Raw genomic sequence first — 8,880 nt, 5'->3', positions numbered from 1 at the left:
CAGAGACCAAAAGGGGGGGAAATCCCCCTCATCCCACCTGGAAAATGCCTGCTGTATATATATATATATATATATATATATATATGTTACATTGAAATAATATTTCATAATACTACTGTTTTTTTCTGGATTGATGATTCAGCCTTGATGAGCATAAGAGACGTTTTTAAAAAACATTAAAAATCTTATTGATCCCAAATTTTGGAACAGTAAAATGTCCTTTTTTATAATAGTACAAAGCATGTGACAAAAAATAATACTTTGACTACAAAATAATGTCATAGAAAATGAATAGATGATAAAAGTTTTTCACAGACTATTTGAAAATGAAAAAAAAATTTAAGTAAAAGTGGCACATTAAGTCTTTATTTAAATCAAGGCTACACAGAACAGCACACACATACAATAGTATAGATACAAAGAGGCATGCCTGGAATGTGTTCACACATCCATTCAATTATGCCCACTATTTGTCTACACAAAACTTGATTAAAGTGTTATGTACACAGATAATGGATAACGATTCCCATTTAGACACAAGCGACAGACTAATACGCACACACAAAGACGGCAGTACCAGATGTTAAACACGGAGAAGGTGAGATCGATACAACATATTTAAGAGGGTAAAGCCAAGCTCAACACCTCACCATACGGTGCTTTTAACAAAAACAAGCTCACATTCACACACAAACAGCCTTCCATAACACCTCAGCCGAGTGTTTCTGAACGCTGTTGGCACATGGTCATTAGGGCACTGCTGCCAATTTTAAGCAGGTGTGTCGGCTCGTGTAACTTATAAAGTCTAATGGTTGTGCATGTGTTAGCACGGGATTGGCTTCTGAATAAAAGCATCTACTAAATGACTGACTTGCATGGAAGCAGGCAACACAAATAAGAAGCCCTCTGCTCGAGAGTCCGCATCAATATTAAAAACGTCAAATTGTTTGCTCAGTAAAGTGCCTAGACTTGTTTACTTTTTGAAATTGTGTTCGAAGTGAATCTCGACTTGTTCTCATGTTTTCCCCCTCAACAGGCCCTGTGCGGTTGACTCGATAAGTTTGTGAAAGATTCATAAATTAAACAAAATTTCTCTTAGCCTGAAGGTAGCTATGAATAAGTCTGGCTTTGCTAATGGAGGGCGTTTTTTTCGTCCGTGGTGTATTGCGGATCCTGCGGTGGGAGTCGATATCGCCTCTTCGCCTGCATGCAGGTGAGATTTACTGCGACGGCTGCTGAGCCTCAGTGGCTCTGAATCCAATCAGAGTTTCTCTCCTCATCTCTCACTGTCTGACTGATGAAGGTGGGGTTTTTTCACTCTGTCGCACCAGCCGAGGTTCAGCCTGTTTCTGCACGTCGTTTTTTGATTACATATTGCAAACCGCAAGACTTATTTTGCCTGATTAAATCTCATGTTACTGTGGTAAAGTGAATCGACCACTGTTGCAAGTGAGATCTTTAGATCAGTGTAAGATATCTTAAGAAAAGTGTTGTTTTTGGAAAGCTTAAGGATCCCTCGTGCTTTAATTGGTTTAGAAGTGGTGGATGAATGAGAGTTTGTGTGTGTAAAGCTAACCAAAAGGCCAGAAATATGCTCTGCAAGTACACAAACAAAATGTGCTGGTGAATTGGTCGATAAAGAGGAAAATTTTTTTAGTTTCGATGCTAGTTAAACAAAAATGTTATTCAAATTTGATATATTATTGATTATATTCAATTATAAAACGGTTAGTTCCATTCCTCAATTCTGATTGGTCAGCAGCTGTGTCGTATTCATGATACGGCACTGCTATGACCGCTTCACTCAACGGTTTTGTGTATCATTGAACCCCCTTAGCAACGTAAACGCAGCTGCAGCAGTTAGGGACTACTTTTTACAGCGGAAGGCAGTTAATGATTTTATTTTATGAAAACGTACAACTTAATATATATAAATTAATATATATTTTTGATTTTAATATTTTTATTGTGTGGTAACCATTTTATAAAAGCAATAAGGTACTTGAGGCCGTGCTGTATCGTGAATAAATCACGGCTGAAGGGCGTTGTTAGGCACGACGCGAAGCGTCTTGTACCTTATTGCTTAATTACGCCTTGTTTGTGGGCCTTAAAATTTTGACTAAAATTGTATCATTATTATTAAATAAATAACTAAATAAATACAAAATAAAAATATTACTGTTGCAATATCTCATGGTAAAATAATAAATCAACCATTTCATTTGTTTCAATTAGTAATATTATAACTTTAAAATTACAGTTTTGATGTATTCATTTATTTTTTAATGGAAAGCCAAAGGGAGCCTTTTAAAGTTCTCTTCAGTTAATAATAGTGTTAATTTCATCAACAAACACTATTGTCAAGCTTTTTTCCAATGACCAAAACGAGACAATGACGAGACGACAATAAGGTCAATAAATAATAACTTTGACTATATCATTATTTTTCATATAGCTGTTTATAGAGTAAATAATGCACAAATCTGTACATAAATCTTCTGTTCCAGATTCATACACATTATTATTATTTATTTTTAAGTCTTACTTATTTAAATGTTTCTGTTTTCATGTCAGATATGTATGTATGCATGTATGTACCAAACAAACCAAAAAATTCCTTGTGTGTGTGCGCACACTTGGCGAATAAAACTCTGATTCAATATTATTGATAAAAGACGAGACTAAAATGTAATTAAAAACTAAAAACTAAAACCCTTTTCATTTTTGTCAAAATATTACGACTGTTGTACATGTCTCTACTACGCGAGCTTTCATGTTTGTGGTTGCCAGATATTGAGTTCGAATCCCCAAATCAAAGCTTCTCTTTTGAAAGGATACATTTTTGGCCCAGCGTTTTACTTAATTTAATTTTTTTTAATCTGGCAACTATTGTATGCGCACTCGCTCTACATTGTGGAAGTGCCTAAGATGATCTGAAAACACAAACAGACAAGTGAGATGGAGTTTAGCTGTCTCCCTGCAAGATATTCTGCTTAAATGAAAGTGTAATTTAGCCAGTCTGTGTTCTGTCATGAGCCGCTTGCATGGCATGAATCTCATCTATATTGTTTGTGATTGTGGTTGCTGAATAAATGCAGTTGTTTTAATAGAGAAATATTATTGCAGTTTGGAATTATTCAAATTTTGAATTTCACCATTTTTTTTTTTTTTTTTGTTACCAGTTTTCATAATGTAGACAGAGAGATTGTATATCCACGTCTTTGATATTAATGTATATAATAAAAATCCTATGATAAATCAATAAACTAGATTAGGTAAAAATAAACAATGTGTATGAGTGGACAAAGTGCAATATTTCTAATGAAATGTAAAAATAATTTTTTTAAATGACAACAATCAATGCGATTTATATTTTTTTATTTGATTTTTTCTAAAACAATTTTTATTTTACTAAAAATTGACTAAAATATTCAGATGATTAGTCGACTAAAACTTGACTGAACAAAAACAGGACAAGCTGACTAAATATGATAACGAAAAAGTACATTTGACACAGGACTAAGAATAGGACTAGATTAAAAAATGGCTGATAAAATTAACACTTGTTGATAAACACTTCTTTTGATCAAATTGCATTCTTTTGCTAAACCATTTTGTAATTTTGGAAGTATTGATTTATTGTGCATCCCTACAACATAATATATACACAAAACGTCTCTAATATGTATTATGTACACAATAAATCTCTTCTACATCAATTTAGATCATGTCTTATCATTTTTATTATAATGAGAGCGTTCTATACTGCCCTCCAAAGGCAAAGTGCAGTAACTACGCGAACACTGAAACTGAGAAAAATGCCTTCAAAGTTTTTACAACAGCTAGTCAAATATGTTGACACTCTTGTTTCTCTGAACGTTTCTCTGAAACGAGATAAAATTGAACCAGGAGACTTTGCCACAAGACAAAACAGTTGTCACAAAGTCCATTTTAAGCCTGAACTCAATTTTGATCAAATGTTTAGTTACTGCGCTTTGCCTTTGGAGGGCAGTATAGTAGTGCATCACTATCATTATGTTCACTTGCTGTGTATATTTTATAGTTACATCACATACTGAAATTATTTTTGAGTGTTAAGTGATGTTTCTTAAGCACTAATTTAAGTGTCACCATTAATATATGAAATATAATTAATTCCCCAAAGTACAACTAATGTTGTAATCAGCTGTTTAAGGGCACTTTTTTATTGATTAATCAGATCTAATATATAGTGCTTTGTTTTCTGTTTTTAACATTGATCATTGGCTGCATGTGTTTATACTTGATAGAGTTATCTTCATATGTGAACCCTGACCACAAAACCAGTCTTAAGTAGCATGTGTATATTTGTAGCAATAGCCAAAAATACATAGCATGGGTCAAAATTCTACATTTTTATTTTATACCAAAAATCATTAGGATATCAAGTAAAGATCATGTCCCATGAAGATATTTCGTAAATGTCCTACTGTAAATATATCAAAACTTAATTTTTGATTAGTAATATGCATTGCTAAGAACTTAATTTGGACAACTTTAAAGGTGATATTCTCAATATTATAGGCTATATATATTTTTTGCACCCTCAGATTCCAGATATTTAAATAGTTGTATCTCTACCAAATATTGTCCTATCATAACAAACCATACATCAATGGAAAGTTTATTCAAATGATGTATAAATCTTAATAATAAAAATTTACCTGTATGACTGGTTTATGTCTGTTACATTAATGGACCTAATTATATAAACATTTGACAGTTTAAACCAGTTTCAAGTTTTTGCAAGTTACTGTACTTTTCTACATAAAAATCGAGCTTGTGCACCTAAAAACATTTGCTTTCACATAGTTGCATTGCATATAGTTTCAGGTTTTAGAATTATTAAAACCAATGTTGTGTGAGGAAAAAAAAAAACTTGAGAGCAGCCAAAATTGAAAGAGAAGCAGAACACACACTTTCGCTCCCATTGTCTTTTGTTCTCAAGCACAGTGGGCAATCAGCGTTTCTCAGCGAGAGAAAGACAGCTCAGAGTTGTTTCATTTTGGACATTTTTTTTATTTGTTCTTTTACTCTCTCCAACCCTTTGTTTTCCATCTTATGTCACGGTGAGGCAAAAATTGAGTCGTTTGGCAGCTTAACTCTTGGATATTAGTCAATATTCATCATTTCCTGTCATCCACCGTAGTGAGATCACACGGCACCCATTCTCCTAGCCATTCTTTTGCCTCTCCTAAAAGAATTTATATTCACTCAGGAAATCATCAAAAGAAATCATTGTTTATTCAAGCGCTATGCTCACTTATTTATTTGTTTACTTCTTGAAGCTACACCCGCAGGATTCTCCATGTAATGTTGCCCGGGTTTGGATCTCCTGGGTTTTGTTCCTTGTGTATTAACTATTGATTACGGCCAAGTTTTCGAGACTGCGATAGTGATGCCATTCCTAGTCGCTCGCAGCCTCCTGGAGAATTTGTCCCTGAGGCAAAAACCCAACAGTATCTGCTGTGGCCATCTGTTGCTTGTGTTAAAGCCCTGCGCATTTCTAGTGTCTCAGTTCAGTAATACCCACCGAACGACAAAAGAAAACTGCTTTTGCCAACTACTAATACTTAGTTATCATCAGACACCATTTTGTCTTTTTTTGTTTATTCTTCACATTTTTTTGATTTGTTGGCCTATTCACGTTGTTCCTGTGTTGGGAGTTGCTATGTTCATTTTTAAGCAGCGTGACAAAGCTGGTTTTAAAAAAGTGGAACTTTTCCAATATTAACCTGCCTTTTCCACTGAGGGGCAGCGTAGTGCGATTAAGCATTGCATTTTTCCTAGTGAATATGTCAACAGTTTATGCAAATGACTCTTTGAATAAATTAAAATATTTGTTTATATATGACTGTGACAGTTTTTTTGTATTTAGCTTGAACTAATCTGTTTATTTATTGCTGTCACACTAATTTAGATTGTTTCTAGTACAAATTATATCATATTATGATTATGTAGCAAATAATAAGTTGTTTGTACCATGGAAAGTCCCAACACTACTTTCCCAATTGTCGTCTTTCAGTTACGTGAAATGAGAAACACTGACCACTCGAGAGGTCTGTTTCTAGTAGAATCACTTGAGCGAGGTCACACTTCCTCTCTCTATTGTGATTTTCCCCTGTTGGGTAGCTCCTCTGATCCGCCATCCATAGAGGCTTTACATGGTGGAGAGACAGGTGGAGGCAACAGCCTTTTTAATTGGCTGTTTAAATGCGACTTTCTCTGTTCTGTTTGTGTGCCAGGGGAGATTGTGGATGTGAAGGCAAAGCTCAGAGAGCTTCTGTCAGCCTGTGGCTAGGGCTTATCACAGCACAATTAGCTATTGCCCTGGGCTCATATATTGCAGCGGTCCTTGAAAGAGCCAGGCATTAGCCAAATTTTCTGCATAAATGCAAATATTCTTGCACTGTGTCTAGTCTACATCCTGCCCCAAAACTGTCCTCGCACTTTGCTTCGGAGCAGGACAGATTAAATAACACAAAGACAAGAACAACATAAATGGTACTTTAGCAGCCATGGGTTTTGTACATCATCTAGGTAAGCTTGTACATTTGTAGACTCCCTGGAGCTGTGGCTTAGTGGTTAGTTGTGGTTCTCATATAAGAGAAGCAGGTTCAAATCTAGTCCCTCAAAACGTCCCTCAAAAAGTTCTAGTCCTTTTTTTTTTTTTAAAGTTTTGTTATTTGATGAAAATACCATTCAAATTTGTTCATGTTAATACTTGTTAGTAGTATTATTCTTAACAATGATGACCTTGTTTGAGGGTACAAAAAATGGAAATTATAGATAGATAGTTTACATACACCTTGCAGAATCTGATAGATAGATTGTTTGTCCTGGACAGTTACACTGCCCACTGTTCTTCAGAAAAATCCGTGAGGCCTCATAAATTCTTAGATTTTTCAGCACCCTTTCCAGCATTGACTGTATGATTTTAAGATATGTCTTTTTACACTGAGGACAGCTATACAGAAGGTTAAAATGCCCACTTTATTATTATTTTATTTTAAATATCATATTTTTTTGTTTTGTTTAGTACTGCCCTTCAGAAGTTACACAATATACTTACTTTCTTGGAAGACAAAATAAGTTAAATTTACCTTGATCATCCAATTCAAAAAGTTTTCACCCCCAGCACTTATTGCATTGTGTTTCCTTCTGGAGCATCAGTGAGTGTTTGAACCCTCTGAAATAGTTGCGTATGAGTCCCTTGGTTGTCTTCAGTGTGAAAAGATGGATCTCAAAATCATACAGTCATTGTTGGAAAGGGTTCAAAAGCACAAAAATTCTGAAAAAAAAACAAAGAATTTGTGGGACCTGAAGGATTTTTCTGAAGAACAGCGGGCCGTTTAACTGTTCACGACAAACAACAGACTCATGAACAACTATCATTAAAAAAAAAACAGTATTAAGAATATAGAAGTGTATGTAAACCTTTGAACGGGGTCATTATTTTAAATTCAGCTATTATTGTCTCCTGTGGACTACTGTATATGTAAATGTCTATTATGTGAAATATCTTATTCAGGTCAGTAACAAATAAAAAAAATAACATTTTGCAGATTCTGCAAGGTTTATGTAGACTTTTGACTTTAACTGTAGATAGATACAGTAGATAGACATTAATATATAATAAAGAGGTCCCCCTGTAAGAGCTTCCACTCTTCTGGGAAGTATTTTGAAGTGTTTCTGGCGAATTTTGGCGTATTCATCCAGTAGAGTATTTGTGAGTTAAGGCACTGATGTTAGAGGAGAAGGCATGGCTCCATTCCTCCGTTCTAGTTCATCCCAAAGGTGTTTGATGGGGTTAAGGTCAGGGCTCTGTGCAGGCCTGTCAAGTTCTTCCACACCAAACTCATCCAACCATGTCTTTATAGACCTTACTTTGTGCACTGGGTCACAGTCATGCTGGAATAGAAAAAGCCCATCCCCAAACTGTTCCTACAAAGTTGGGAGCATAGCATTGTAAAAATGCATGAATCATTAAAGGGATAGTTCACCCAAAAATAAAACTTTTGTCATTAATTACTCACCCTCATGTCGTTCCAACCCCGTAAGACCTTTGCTCATCTTCGGACCATAAAATGAATACATTTTTAATGAAATCCAAGAACTTCCTGACCCTGCACAGACAGCGACAGAGCTATCCTGTTCAAAGCCCAGAAAGGTAGTAAGAACATTGTTAAAATAGTGTGACATCAGTGGTTCAACCGTAATGTCATGAAATTACAAAGCTATGTAGTTATTCGCTGTCCATGTAAAACTTTTGCTAGAGAACAGGCTTGATGAAAACCAAGTCATATAACAGTTTTCGGGTAGAGGTGCCACCATTGTATGAATTCACACGTAAATATGACCATCACAACCCCTCTTCAGCCAGCACAACCATCTGCTGATGGACCCTGGACTTCAAACACGTCTGATACGACTGTCATTTGTGCCCTGGCAGAGCACCCAGGATGCATTGTGTGTGCTCTCCATTATGTAGTCACCTATAGCCCACAACCCTGTTAGCATCAAAGCAGGGGGAATGCAGGAGAAGAGGAGTCCTGCTCAAATAAGCTGGAAGGAGCACGGCTCTCACACTGTGGCTTTGAAGATCTTCTTTTGATCAGCGAGCTCGTCCCTCCCACAGCCCTCCAGACGGGGGAGTTGAGGGGGTTCAGGGGATTGTGCGAGGAATATGGAGGCAGGATAAATCACGACGAAAGTGAAGAGTGCTGACGCACAGGATGCAGAGCTTATATTTGATAATGGCAGTTTTGTTTTGCTCATGCCTATTCATTTTGTCCCTCGCACACATCTCTCGCCTTGCAAAGGCGCACAAAATCCATTAAA

At 35.8% G+C, this 8,880-nt stretch overlaps 1 protein-coding gene across 1 annotated transcript in view; it reads left to right on the top strand.

Annotated features, from left to right (window-relative positions):
- Positions 1–8,880, top strand: part of macrod2 (mono-ADP ribosylhydrolase 2) — an 849,841-nt gene that overhangs the window by 820,172 nt on the left and 20,789 nt on the right. The window lies entirely within an intron of this gene.

Source organism: Garra rufa, chromosome 2 (genome assembly GCF_049309525.1).
Source record: "Garra rufa chromosome 2, GarRuf1.0, whole genome shotgun sequence".
Classification (NCBI taxonomy): Eukaryota; Metazoa; Chordata; class Actinopteri; order Cypriniformes; family Cyprinidae; genus Garra; species Garra rufa.
Note: the sequence above shows the minus strand (reverse complement) of the source record. Positions and strands in the feature narration are given on the sequence as shown.